Source organism: Scaptodrosophila lebanonensis, unplaced genomic scaffold (genome assembly GCF_003285725.1).
Source record: "Scaptodrosophila lebanonensis strain 11010-0011.00,11010-0021.00 unplaced genomic scaffold, SlebRS2 tig00001412-arrow-pilon, whole genome shotgun sequence".
Classification (NCBI taxonomy): Eukaryota; Metazoa; Arthropoda; class Insecta; order Diptera; family Drosophilidae; genus Scaptodrosophila; species Scaptodrosophila lebanonensis.
This window is the reverse complement of record NW_022060739.1, coordinates 10,405,337-10,419,741: the sequence shown is the minus strand read 5'-3', so window position 1 is coordinate 10,419,741 and position 14,405 is coordinate 10,405,337. Positions and strand designations below refer to the sequence as shown.

The window sequence follows — 14,405 nt, the reverse complement described above, 5'->3', positions numbered from 1 at the left end:
AATCATTATGGAAATATTCGTAGGCTTTAAGGCTGGGCACATTTCCACGGCTGTATGTGTTGGTATATGAATCCATCATATGTGGGCTTTTGTGCAATGCGCGTTAATTAAGGCGCCATGCCTGTGGCAAGTCAAGTGCGACAACAAATAATTTGATTTCAATTTAGCTAATTAGCTAGGCCTCCAACATAATGCGTGTGTATGAGTGTGTGTTTGTGTGTGTGTCGTTCTCTAATGCTTATCTGCTTAGTGGCAGCTCTGGCTGTTCATATCGAGTGCATTCATGTGAGGGCGAGTGTGTGTGTGTGTGTGTGTGCATCGGTATGGAGTGCTTTATCGAAGCAGCACTTCATTGCAGACAGTCAAGTGCTCAGCACTGTGGTTAGTTCGTCAATATGTGGCCATTGAAATGCGAGTTCAAGCCACACTATGCTTTTGGCATTTGCGCACAGCGGCAGCCATTTTGTCTGCGGTTCTCGACATGTAATTAAAATTTAATAAAATCTGTTAGAATTTGCACTGATTGGCTAATGCCATCTAATCTCGTGCTATATGTTTAGTGGAAACATGTTGAATTAGATGAAGACATAAACAATGTTTATGGGCTTTGCGCCTAAACCTCACAAATGTTAATCGTAATAAAACTTTTTATAGCCACTCGGGATGTTCAATATTTTTTATGTGTCACCACATATACTCGTACTCTACCCGTATGTGAGAGAATCAATGCTGTTTTATGAACATTTTTTATGTACTATGCTCGCTCTACACAGCGATATCGCATATGTTTAGCAGAGTTCGAAGAACTTTTTGGCATTCGAAGTGGTGCCCCTTTCCTTTGTTTAGAAACTGTCACATTTTTTATAAAGATATCAATTCATTCGAATCGTAAATTCAAAATTACAACTAAGTTCTTGTCAACAATTTCGTTTTTGTGCTCAAAACAAACAGCACTAAGGACCTATGTTGCTTCTATCTTTATCTTAAAAGTCTTCTTTTTCCATTTCTAATATTATTTTCCAATTAATTCACGTTTTTTTTCAATTTTTAATCGCTTAGTATTTGGCCTTCGTTTAACATCAAACTCTCTTCAAATAAAATAAAGGAATTTATTTAAATTTTTTGTTTTAAAAAGCAATTTATTCTATTAATGAGAATACGCATAATTATAAAGATATTTCATAGTATCAGAAAGCATTTATTTTTCTTGAAAGCACGGACATTTTTTTAAAGTTTCAAATATCTTTTCCGCCTTGGATTCAACAAACAACACAAGCCTATACATGTGTGTATTTTTATTATTATTAGTATTTTGTTAGCCAAGTCCTCGGCCGCCTGGCTCTATTTATTTAAATTAACCTAATTTTATAGATTTTAAGACGCATACGTGTAGTATAATGCGTACAGCTTCTATCTTTAATTTGATTGCAAATGTCTAAAAAGTTTTGTGTATAAGAAGTACGGCAAGAAAGCTTAATAGGTCCACTTGTATATCATCTACACCTTCTATATGATTTCGACTCTACTACAAATATAAATGTGCAGCACTCAGACATATGCAATGTTATTGTTTGCTGATTATTTCGATAATTTCGCCCAATTTCGTGCACCCGGAGGCGTATGCGCAATAAATTTATGCAACGCTTTAAGCTTAAAGCAATTTTCACACCCGTTTGGCAGTTGATGCGCTCGTCCGCTTGCGATAATCATGCGAAAAATTTCGCAGCGCTTTTTCTATTATAGCATATTTTTTTTTAATAAATTGCACCGCTCGCATATTTTGTCGCACTTTTCTATTTTCGTTTGGCTTTCCACGCGCGCGTTCGCTTTTTGCCTGTTTCCCGTTTCGTGTGCCCCATTCGCTTGCCGCGGCGTGGCGCGTGTAACTGACGCACTGCTATAACGCTTGTTGCACCCAAACGTGTCAGACAGCCAGACTGACAGACGGGCAGACGGACAGGCGGACGGACCGGCAGACAGGCAGCTTGCAAGGGTAGTCATTCGCTGTGCCAGCGGCATGCTGCGCTTATCCTGGCCATCAAACGATGATGATGATGATGATGCTGCGCTGCTGCGTCTGTTTTCGCTTCCTTGCTGGCATCCTTGTTGTTGCTGTCGTCAGTGTTGCCTGTCACCTTGTAATTTTATTTATCTATTGATTATTGAGTATCTCTTTTCTATTTATTTGCCTTTGTTTACACACGCGGCTCTGGCGACGACATCCAGCAGCTTTGGGCCTCCACTCCCCCGTCCCGCCCATCCCAGTCTATTGAGCTTGCCTTTGGCCACTGTTTTTATTAAAGCATAGACTGCATATTTGTGTGTATCTGCGTGTATCTGCGTGTATCTGTGTATCTGCGTGTGTGTGTGTGTGTGTGTTTGTGTTTGTCTGCGTGTGCACACACTTTGTGCCTCTGGCTGTTTTTTAATTAACTTTAGTGACAATATTCTGCCTTTGGTCGCCCTATTTCTGTGTCTGTACCCCCCAGCCTGGCCAATGCATGCTGCCTGCCCTTGCAACAGATTATCAAACTGTGTCTAGTGTGGCGGCATTTGTTTTTGCATTCAGGCTCTGCCAGTGTGTGACCCCAATTGCCTTCCTGTCTTCCAATCTCCCTGCCTGTCTGCCCAACACTTTGACAGTGACAATTCTGTTGACAGCACATGATGTCCTACAGAGTGTGTGTATATCTGTGTATAAACGAGTAAGTCCTTTGCTGTAAGTCCTGTGCTGCCGTGGAGCTATTGATTTTGTTAACTTTTTAATAAAGCAGCGCTCTACAGGGAGCCTAGTTTCGAACAGCTACCTGAGAAGCTCAACTTGCTGCAAAGAATTGTTTAAGAATCCGTCATTCTCAATAATAATTCCTAATTCTGGAGACTGTAGATTTCCAGATCAAGAGACAGGCGGCGAAACAGAGGCTATAGACTAGATACACAACCGGCCTACCTTCTCATAAATTAATAATTAAAATTGAATTGCAAATAATTGTTGCAACTAACTAAGTGTACAAATATATTATTATTATTTTTTTAAACTTTATTCATTATTTAAGATCTCTCCTAAGGAGGACAATTATTAAATATAAATCTTGAATTGAAATTGAAGAGTGTTTCGACAATCGGTACATATCTTCATATTTTTAAGCAGCACAGGCCATTTCAACAACACACTCGCTTATGAATGTCATAAAGAGGATCCAGAAAGAATTGAAGACCATCAAGACAACTAACTAATGACCAACAAGTTAAGCAAATCAAAGAATTTGTGCTCCAAAATTTGATTAACAACTAGAGACATTGTTAAGTGATGAGTTCTGCGCCTCGTTAAAAAGAAAACTCATTTTTTTTGTTGGCAAAACAGCGTCTGTTTTAAGCCTGTAAAACAATGCCTTCTTAGTCAGACTGACAAGATGTAATGCAAAGTACGTGAAGATGAAAATCGGGAAAAGCGACTAGCGTGCCAAAGGGGAGTCAAAATCGAAAAATCCGAGTTAAAAGTTAAGGCTATGAATTCCCTTTAATTTTTAACACCCAACAACTGGCTCAACGCGTCCAGTTCCATTGACTTGGTTACATTCAGAATTGGTTATATTTCAGAATAAGCTCCGAAGAATCCGAAAACAGTGCTAATAAGCAATAAGGCTTTATGTTTTATAATATAATTCAGGTTTTAATCAAGTGCTCTAACAACTTGTATGTTAAAATAGTTTTTAAAGAATTTGCAACAAATTACTTTGGAAAAAGCGAATAATTTCCCCTAATTCGAAAGCATTTGTGTCTTTCCTACAGCTCTGTCCACAAACTCCACTTAAACATCACATTGTTTCTGTTCGTTATAGGCACTGAGCCTGTACGTCATGTCTGCATTCACTTGTTGATCAAAGTTCTTATCTTATCTGCGTATTGTTGGTATGACCGTTTAAAAAGGCCTTATGTTTTTTCTCAGCATGGTTGGTGCGTTGCTTTATTTTACATTTAAAGTCACAATACTTGGAACATACCCGAAAGAAGAGCAGTAACTATATTATATACGTTTGTGGAGCACACTTCACGCGCTATATATTCGGCTCATCACATTCAAGGGATGACTCATAGGTGCGGTAAGTGGTATTGGGTTTATCTAAGCTTTTGCACTTTTTCAGCTCGGGCTTCAATCACACATTAGAGCACATGACTTTCTGGCGGCACATGCATATACATAGGTGTACAAAAGTGTTTCGGAACGACAGTAATTCATCAATCACAAGCAAACACAAGACACAGTAACTCAAGTCTCGATTCTCTAGAGACAACCGCACGACAACGCCAACGAAACGCAACTAACGGCCCTAAAATGGATTTCATAATTCCAACAAAAAAAAAAAAAAAAACAATTTATATATGCTTTTGGTGAGCGATATCTGTTGCCTTTTACACCTATATGTCTCTATATGCGGTGTGTGTGGGTGTGTGTGTGTGTCTGGCAGATAAGAGCTGCGCCTGTGTGCGTTATCTGTGGCTCGCTGATAAGCGCATAAAACCGCGTGCTTATCTAGTAATTGCCCACTGATTGTTGTTGTCGATTATTGTTGCTTTTCCTTTCGCTGTTGCCCGATTTTCCAACTCTGACTCGAGGCCTGGAGCTGGGGCACAGGTAACCAACAAATGCCCACAAAGCATTACCCAAATATTTGTGGATAGCTATGTATACTTGTATGTTGTGACTCATTCTTTTCCCTCACAGCTACTGTGGCTTTGCAGACCGCGAAAAGCGAATCCCACAGAACGAGTTGCCTGTTCATTGTGTATCTGTGTTTGTGCGATCAAACATGTGCGTCGTATACTTGTATATACAAACTATATATACACAGATCCATATATAAACACAACACGATTTGCAGGCAAGTGAAGTGCATGCTGATGACGAATCAATCGGCATGGAAGAAAGCATCACTTCTTCATTTCAAATACTTGGCCAGTGAGTGAATGAATGCATGAATTTCTTTAGAATACAGATACAGAAACTAACTTGAGAAAGTATAACTCTACATAAATACATATAAGTATAAGCTATTTATTCACAAGAAACTAGTACAGGTCAGTCCATGGGCATTTCTGGCTCATGTAAACATCACAGTAACAAAGCAATGTTTAACCTACAGTTCCTCAAAGTAATTATTATATCATACCTATCTGCAGGTACTTGCAAGTTTGGGACATTCCATCGGACTTATACGCTTACCAATAAACAAAATTGTAACTTGTATCTACAGTCGAAGAAATTAGGGCACCTTTTGATTCCAAATTGAACTTCAATCTTGCATCTACTTACGAGGGAGAGGGTGTTTTTGCATTCATTAAGCAACATAGGGGGGAGATATCCTTTCTCCCTCTTTTAAAGCTTATCCCTTCTTCGATAAGTCTTCTTTTAATACAATTTATTTATATAGCCAGGCATGTCATAAATTAATTGCAGTGTTGCAAGTTCTTTGAATCTATCTAAAAACTGCGAGCAATTAAAATTGACATATTGTATCAATTATTTACAGCTCGCTATAGTTTCTTTGCTCGCACTCTAATGACATTTCTAACTTAATAGAAAGCGACATATGTCCACAGGATTCGATCGATATTCATTTAATTACTCAAGTGATTGTTAAATATTGAAATGGCCATTTAAGCGCCTTAACTTCTTCTAATTATAAACCATTGACTCACTCATTTGTTTGCGTTTTGTGGCTCGGCACAACAATTGCATTCAGAAACTTGAACACGTTTTATGAGACTCGTCGCAGCTTTGAACGTACTTTGAGGAAACATAAAACTCATATCTGTAGATAGATATACTCGTAGTATGTATGCTCGTATACACCCAACATTTGGGGCATAAACATTCGCGCACTTGTGCCGTCCACCAGTTTTTACAACCCATCTCTTATCAGAGCCGGCAACATGACGAGACGAGTCGCTTGATTTCGAACAACTGAAAGGAAATTCATTGCGAGGCGTACGCGCGAGCGACCGATATATGCGCACTATAATGGCCATAAATATGAACTAAACTCATAGATACAAATACAAAGTGGAGCTGCTCTTGTTCGGTACATGTGTATCTGTTTGTTTGTCGGTTTGTCAGCTTGTCAGTTTGTCAGTTTGCCAGTCGAAGTCGAACGGACAAGCGGCCGACGGTAAACACAAATACCAGCACTTGTCAGCGAACATGTATGTGTGTGTGAATACGCGTTTGTGTATGCGTGTGTGTGTGTAGCATACAACAACAATCTCATGCACATTCACGAAAAAATAGATATATATACTATATACATATACATATACTTGTACAAAATAAAGTGAAACAGACCAATGAACATGCCACGTAGCCAAAGTATCGATGAATTTCTAATGGTGGGTGGTGGCGGTTGTTGTTGTGGTCATTGGCGTGGAGGGGGAGGGGGGTGCGGGGGGGTGCGTGCCTTGGGTCGTGTGACCGGACAGCCGTTTGACGAGGCCATAGCACAAGGGTTAGAGAGAGCCCTACACTCACCAACAAACAGACAGCCATTCAGCTATATGTGTGGACTCTGTCTGGACATTCAATCGCTGGATCGGCGGACCTGGCTCGGAGGGTCCCTGGTTTGTTTGTCATTGTGCCATCAAATTATAATGTGCGACTATTTAATGGTAAAATGTGTGTCACACACACACACTCACACACACATATGCTGTCGACCTTTTAGTGAATAATTATTAATGCATTTTTAAATGTAACTCCGCTACCTAGAACTGACCGGAAAGACAGCTCGAAGAGCCTTATGCGGTAATTTGGTAATTTCGTGGCACATTTAAAATATCCGTGAGGATAATTACACGCGACTATTGAGCGAAACACTCTTGAAACTGAGCAGCTTTGAAATGTCAAATAGACAATAAATAGACAACATGTCGGAAAATATAATTTTAGTGTTCATGTCAAAGAAAAACCTTATAGTATGTGCTTTAATTCTGCAACTTGCTAGAGTCTTTCCAATTTTTAACAGTTTTAAGCTTTATTTGGTAGTAGAAGTAACAAAAATACAATATTTTCCTTAAATAAATGTCAAACACTAACACCAATTCCTGTCTCTTAAGTTTCATCCAAATATTTACTTTCACAAGCAAGTAGTGCAATTCAAGTTTCGCCCAATTTTGAGTCGAATTTACCACAAATTTGCCTTCCGAACTTTAATATTTGTTATACTTTGAAGAGCGCTAGTAAAAATTTGAGCTAAAAGAAACTTACTATTGATAAAATCAAATTAAAACTGTCTGCGGATTAAGCAAAGAGTTTGCTTTAAATGTTGTTTGTCAAAAGGAAAGCAGAGTTTTAAGATTTAAGTTTGCATGTTTCTTACAAATATACGTTTTTATATTATTTATATCCTACAGAAGATAATAACAAAAACAGTGCTTTTTTTAACAAAAAATTAAACCAAAAGTAATAAACAAATGCCAACAAATTTGAAGAATAAATACATCGATTACTGCGTTCGTTCATTGCTTTTGATTTTGTTTGTTGTTTTTTATGCACTTTACTTCAGGAATTTACGGCCGTTTCTGTTTGTTGAACGTGTAAGCTCCATCGCTACTAGTTTGTACAAGAAATTCCAATTTGGAAATCTCAAATTTGTACAAAAAGTCATGCCATCTGATCTGAATCTGCTATCTGTATAGCAATTGAGTGCGCACCCCAACTAAAACAACTATTTTAATTCTATTTCAGCTCCTTATCTGCTCACATTTTTATCATTTTATCTAATCTGTAAATCTTATCTCTCCCTCTCTGTAACTATGTATTGAAAAGCACATAGTACTCGTAATCGCTAATGGGTCACCTGCCCGCTGAACGCCCGCAATATATTTCAAACGATGCACACCAACCATCCACCATCCACCACCCACCGCCCACCTCCTCCCCCTTCTCTCCACCAACACACATACACTCAACTAAATCAGTGTATGTGCGTGCCCCACACAGATACACTTTCTCGCAGCCATGTTTCCAGTTAGCCATCGCCATTCATTCTTCTATATGCGTCGTAACTTGTAACCCTTTTGCCACGAGCTCCCCTCCCCCTCAATCCACTTGGGCCGCACTTCAATTTTTCCTACACACACACAAGCACACACATACCAGACTGTCCTGCTGTCGTGTGTTGTCCTTCTTTTCATTTGCTGTGCGCAGCGATCAATATTAAATTGGATTTAAGCAATTGTTACCCTGCCCCCCACACACACACTCATGTGCTGGCCAACCATCAAGGTGCTCATGTGTGTAGAGAGCGGGTTTCGGTGAAAGTGTTAGTTAAGCGGAAAATTTAATAATTTATAACAAAGAACAGCAAAGCCAGAGAACGAATTGCTTGTGGCATTTTGAATTTCAAAAAGGCAGGAGCAGGATGGGGAGAAGAGATGGTTTGTTTCAATTGAGTGCTTGAATGCACTGCTTTTGTGCGCGAACATTCCACTTATTTCCATTTAGTCATGGAAATATTAGAAAAAGTTAATTAAAACATTACTCTACTCCAACTCTTACGAACTTCCAAAACTTCTTTTGACTCTTTTTAAAAATTTCAAAGCTGACTAAAAAGATTATCCAAATTGGCAGCACTGCTGCAGCTACTCACAACAAGAGGGCGCCACTCTCTGAGTCACACAGATAAAAGGGGAGTTTGAAGCAAACACATTACTAGTATTTATTAAAAAGGCTTTGTCAAAAAAATTCAACACTTAAAGTAAAAATATTAAAACAAATGAATTTTCTTTTCACACATAAATAAAACAAGTGAATTTGATCTGCATGTTAAAAATGTGCCTTTTTATTCGCAGTGTCGACTTGTTCGCTGCAAATATGAGCCCCAATTGTTATACATTGGCATACGAGTCCGTCCCAATACATGCATATGTATGTGTGTACATGCAAACAAATTTCAAATTAACCTAATAAAAAATGTAATTAATTATTGCTAACTTACACATATGTATGTACAGATGTATGCACACAATATTGATTGATTTCCATTTATATATGTACTATATTTTTAATTTTATTTCACAAATCACATGCACAAGATGAAACAAAAAGAAACACACAAAATTCCGCACACATATACACACACTACAATGGCATAATTTTATTAAAATACTATTTAAATTTAGTATTAAAACATTTACTAATATTTTGCCTAGCTAAATAGAAACGCCAGACGACATGGGTCAACTAAAAACTACCTTTGCACAAACACACGCTCTCGTGAGAGTGGCTCTCTTTTAAGATCAAACGGATAGCAGAGAAATAAAATAACAGTAAATCAATAGACGGCTGCCGAAACTGCTAGACAAAAATGCATGGTTGTAGACGGGATACCAATAAGAATACTTACATACTTATGTAAGGTAGAAATCATTGTTAGATTAAATAAATAAAAAATAAGATTACCATAAGCAAATAATATTTTGCACATACTATATGAATAATTGAAAAAGTTTTTTCATAAAAATAACCTTACTATTCATTTAATGAGATCTGTAGGAATATTCACACTGAATCCCCTTTCTTGTGATCCTTGCCACGCCCCTGCCGATATGCCAATTGCTAAAGCTCATTTACAGCTACGATTTCAGACTCTTTGCTTGCATTTTTTTGAAATTCTGTAAAAGAGAGTGATATGGGGAGAGAGAGAGAGCACAGCTGGCAGCTGCAGAAAAATTGTTTTATTTTTTTGAGAAGTGCTTACAAAATATTTACTCGCATTTGCTTGCAGCTAACATTTTGGAAACATTTTGCAAGTAGAGTATGGCTTACATTTTCTTAAATCTATTTAATTTGATTTTGTTTCACAACTAAGAGACAAGTCGTTATATCCATTTACTTTTACGATAAGAATAGTGAATTAGTGAATATTTCGATAGAAAATAGATAGTTTCTAAAAAACAATTCCCCTAAAAGGACATTAATTTTGAAGGAAGAAAGCTTCAGTAAACCTTCGATAATAAAGATTAAATTAAGTTTTAATTTAAATTAAATTAAATTAAGTTTGAATGATTGAATCATTAAACAAGCTAAGAATTTACACAAAATCGATCAGGCAATGCCTCTAAATAAGTTCCCTAGTATTAATTTCCAGTCACTTGAAAACACTTAGTGGATTTTAAAGGTAAACATTACAGCATTTTTGTCTTAAGTTCTAAAAAGCTGAGGCTCAAAGGCACACTCAGCCCACAAAACTGGACTCGCCTCGACCATCGACTATATTATAGTCCGGAGAAGCTCAGGCGAGCAACCACATGAAACAACAATAGCCACAACATAACAGAACAGAACAGAACAGGACTTCAACGAGGACACGTAGCAGCGACTGGCGATAATATTATGAGAAATCAAACTATAAAATCGAAGGAGTGGAAACCACGAAAATGTGGTTGAAATGCTACAGAAGCCAAAACACAGTTTAGTGGTTGAATAACAACAACAACAACAACAACAACGGCAAGCAGGAAAACTTACACAGCCAAAAGGACAATCAATTCAGACAAGGCAGCAACAACAACAATTACTAATAAAGCTCGCCTGGTGGCCAGGTAAACGAAATGACCAACAAAGCCAGTCCAAGACAGAGGAGAACAGGTGGAGAGCTGAGTGGAAATGACAGACAAAAGGAAGCACAAATAATATAAATTAAATGTGTAGAAATCGTTGTGGGGAGGGGAGTGGGAGGGAGGCTAGTATTGGGTATTTGGTATTGAGTGGCCAGAAACCTTAGCTGAGTAATTACTTCCGGCAGAGTGGGCTGCGAAGGGCACTGCGGCAACACATGGCCGGGCACTTAAGCCGTAAAGTGGGGGCCAGAGTGGGTGGAGTAGAGTAGTTGTGTGCCGGGCCTTAAATCTATCTAGGCAATAATTTCGGTTGACATGCTTGCGGTAATTATTGACCGTAATGACAAAACCGAAGCGAAATGTAACAAATGCCACATGGCCGGCAAATTGCTTTCGTTTTTGGAGGATTGGGCAGCTCTGTGGCAGCTTTCGAATTTTAATTGGATTTTGCAACAGCTGGAAAGTGGCTTGAAGTTTAATTGATTTGTCCAAGCGCCAGTCAATTGTCAACTGAAAAAACAAATCCAACTAAAAAAGCATAAACAAAATGCAAAACATAGCAAGCATAAGTGGGGAAATATGTGTAGATTTTATTTATTTTGCAAAATGTTGAAATTTTTTAGCACCATTTCCCTTCTGATTTGTCAGTCAATCGTTACAGTTAATGATATATTGCCCATTTGGGAATTTTAATAGTCAGCGCCCACGCCTCGTCTTTGCTCAGCTACAGCTTTTGTTTATCCACAATGTCTGCCTGTCTGTCTTTCTGTCTGTCTGTCTGTCTGTCCGTCGGACGATCTTGCCGCTGAGTTCGATGTTGTTCCGCACGCACAAGTTGTCCAAAGAATATCCAATAAATAATATTCGCTCGTCCAGTTCATATATTGTATTTTTAGCCCATTGGAATACGTACTGGGCGCTAATTTCGTTTTCAATGCCGACTATTTTCGTGCTCTGCCTATATCCGACCAAATGCCAAGCACTTTGGCGATCATATTTAATCAGCCAAGAGGCATAGACACACCCCCACACCCGCACACTCCCACACCGAAGCCATAAATAAAAGTGTGCCATAAATTATTCACATCGTAGTGGCAACTAAAATCGGAACAAGATATAACAGCTCAGTCCATCAACTGTGAATCCTTTAAAAATTGAAAGGTTCTGACGATTTCCTATTCTGAACACTATCGCTACTATCGAAAATTACTTTTAATTGGATGAAGAATCTGTGAAAGAGACAAAAACTTATATTGCTTGAACATAAATAAATCTATTTCAAGTTATCCAAAGAAATGCATAATACCGATTTAAACAAAAGTTAATTTAAATTGTTGTTAATAAAAACATTCGATAAAGCATATTCTTGCGTTTTGAATTTGCCTCACTTTGCTAAAAAATGCCTTCAGATTCGTTTGGAGGCGCCGTAATACTCACATGGCGCATAACATGTTTAAATACTCTATCGAAATATTTGGCAACGAAACTATCGATACTGGACAAAATGTTAGCTAAGGGACATTATCAATAGTGTCATCGTTATTCCGCAAACTCTACCAAGCAGAATAAGGCAACAATTTCGCTTAAAAAACTTCTAATGTACTACCAAATATCCATGAGGATGGACGACCTTACAACGAAAACACAAATAAATGAATGACCTGCTTGTTGCTGGAAATCTTAGACTCCACCTCTTCATTAGGGGGGAATTTTTTTCCACCAAATAATATAATTGTTTGGTAAATAGGGTGATTTAGAAAGCAAGTCTAATTCATGAACGATTGAGATTGCTTTAACTTTTTGAAGCCTGTTAATTAAATATTACCAGACGTGTGTTCCCAAAAGCTGATACCATGACCTGTCTTCGTCTTCTTTGAAGACGATTCTTTCTCTTTAGTTCATTGTTTTGACAGTTTCTTCATTTTAGCTGTTAAGTTTAATCAATAATTTAAAAACAAAGAAAAATGTATCTTCTTGTTTGTCCAGCAGCGCCAAAGACCTAATTGTCACATCCTCAACACGCTATTTATTTTCAAAGAAATGGAAAGTTCTCTGATCCCCTTTGGAAAACACATTCTGACAAACAGCTGAGTTGAATCCTTAAGTTATTTAAAGTATTTATTTCAACACACAACCACCCCATTACTATGCTCCGAAAGCCCGAAAACGAATAATTTTTCAAAATAATAGAAAAAGCCAGCTAGACAGTCTCCTGCATTTTTTTTTTTGTTGTACCTTAATGAGCTTTTTAATTCATTTTTCTAGACGGCCGTGCAGCGCGCTATAAAATTGTTATGCCCATATACCCATTTCAGGTATGGAAAATAAAAAAGGGGGCTTGTTTCTATAGACTGATTTGTTATACGTCCAAATGGGCGACGTGTGGGCGTATCTATACAGCTGCCAAAGATGTTTTTGCTGCTCGAACAACCACATACTATGTGTACATATATATCTACATAGACACGTACTATACTTGTAGAAGACTTGAGTGTCAAATCGGTCCTCCACTTCAGTGCAGCTTTTATAAATAAATGTATTATACATCTGTACTTACGAGTATATTTAAATCCAACTTACTTTTCTCAATCAAACGCGAATTATATACGCATTTATGCTATTTCGTAGGCCTGCGCTTCCGCATTGCATATACGAGTCCAAGGCATTGACTAGAAAATTGCCTTTTGTGTGACAAATTGCAGGGGGGGGAGGGTGGTGCGGGACTCGGTGGCTCGGTGGCTCGCTGTGGTGGTCACTTGTTCGGGCAAAGTGACGACAATGATCGGCGATCGTGCGACTCTATGTTAATTCACTTGATGGGTGAAGTGCGAGGTCAAATCTTTCAGCTCACACAAAGAGCGCACGCACACACACACACACACGCACACACACACACACATACGCCGCACAATAGTAAACAATAAAAACAAACAATGATAAATGATGGCAATGTAGGAAAGGCGACAAACACGGACATAAATTCGTTCGCTAAATGCTTTTCATTTTGAATTATAAATTCCACTCTTTGCACTCAAATATATTTAAATTCGATATTTTTTCTGGAATATCAAAAGAAAAACACTTGTTGTTGTTGTTTTTTGTTGAACTTTTTCCCGAACGTTTCCGCGCAGCTCACAAAAGTAAATGAAATGCACGCAGCGCGGCAAGTGACATGATTTCCAAAAAATGCACAGGCCATATAAAATGAATATATATACTTGTACATATATATATATATATACTTATATATACGACTATATCACATATATACGCATACGTGTTTGTACGACATGGCTCTGCCCACGTCACCACCACGAAGCGGATGAACGAAGACGCGCACGCAAACCGAGCTGAGCGCACAGGAGGAGCACAGACCGCTGAACAACGCACGGCGACAACGTCCAACTTGAACTGAACTGCCGATCCGATCCGATCCGCCCCGATCCGATCAACTAGACAGCCCCATGGAGAAGGCAACAGCAACAACAACAGCAACATCAACAACAGCAAAGGCAACGCAAAGCGACGCGGCCAACGCCAACGCTGCGAAAAATCATTTTTCTGAAATATACAAATACATAAAAAAATATAATTATTAAAAACTTATAAATAAAATTAAAAAAATATTGCACATTGCCTCCATTGCTGTTGTTGTTATTATTTTAGTTGGCCGTTGTGGGTGCTAAAGTTTTCGCAAATATTTATATATTAATAATTAATTTAAGCTTTCCACTTGTCCAACTGAAGACGGCTCTTGCGACACTTTTCATGTTTCGCATAATTCAGAA

The 14,405-nt window shown here is 38.2% G+C and overlaps 1 protein-coding gene across 2 annotated transcripts in view; it reads right to left on the bottom strand.

Annotated features, from left to right (window-relative positions):
- Positions 1-13,239, bottom strand: part of LOC115632031 (CUGBP Elav-like family member 1) — an 86,151-nt gene extending 72,912 nt beyond the window's left edge. Inside the window, exon 1 of one of the 2 annotated variants that reach the window (XM_030528978.1) lies at positions 13,198-13,239. The gene's annotated coding sequence lies outside the window, so the exon portion shown is untranslated. Of the gene's footprint in view, positions 1-4,004; positions 4,281-13,197 lie in introns of those variants that run through there. The other variant, XM_030528977.1, reaches the window with a different exon arrangement.
- Positions 13,240-14,405: the final 1,166 nt, after the last annotated feature.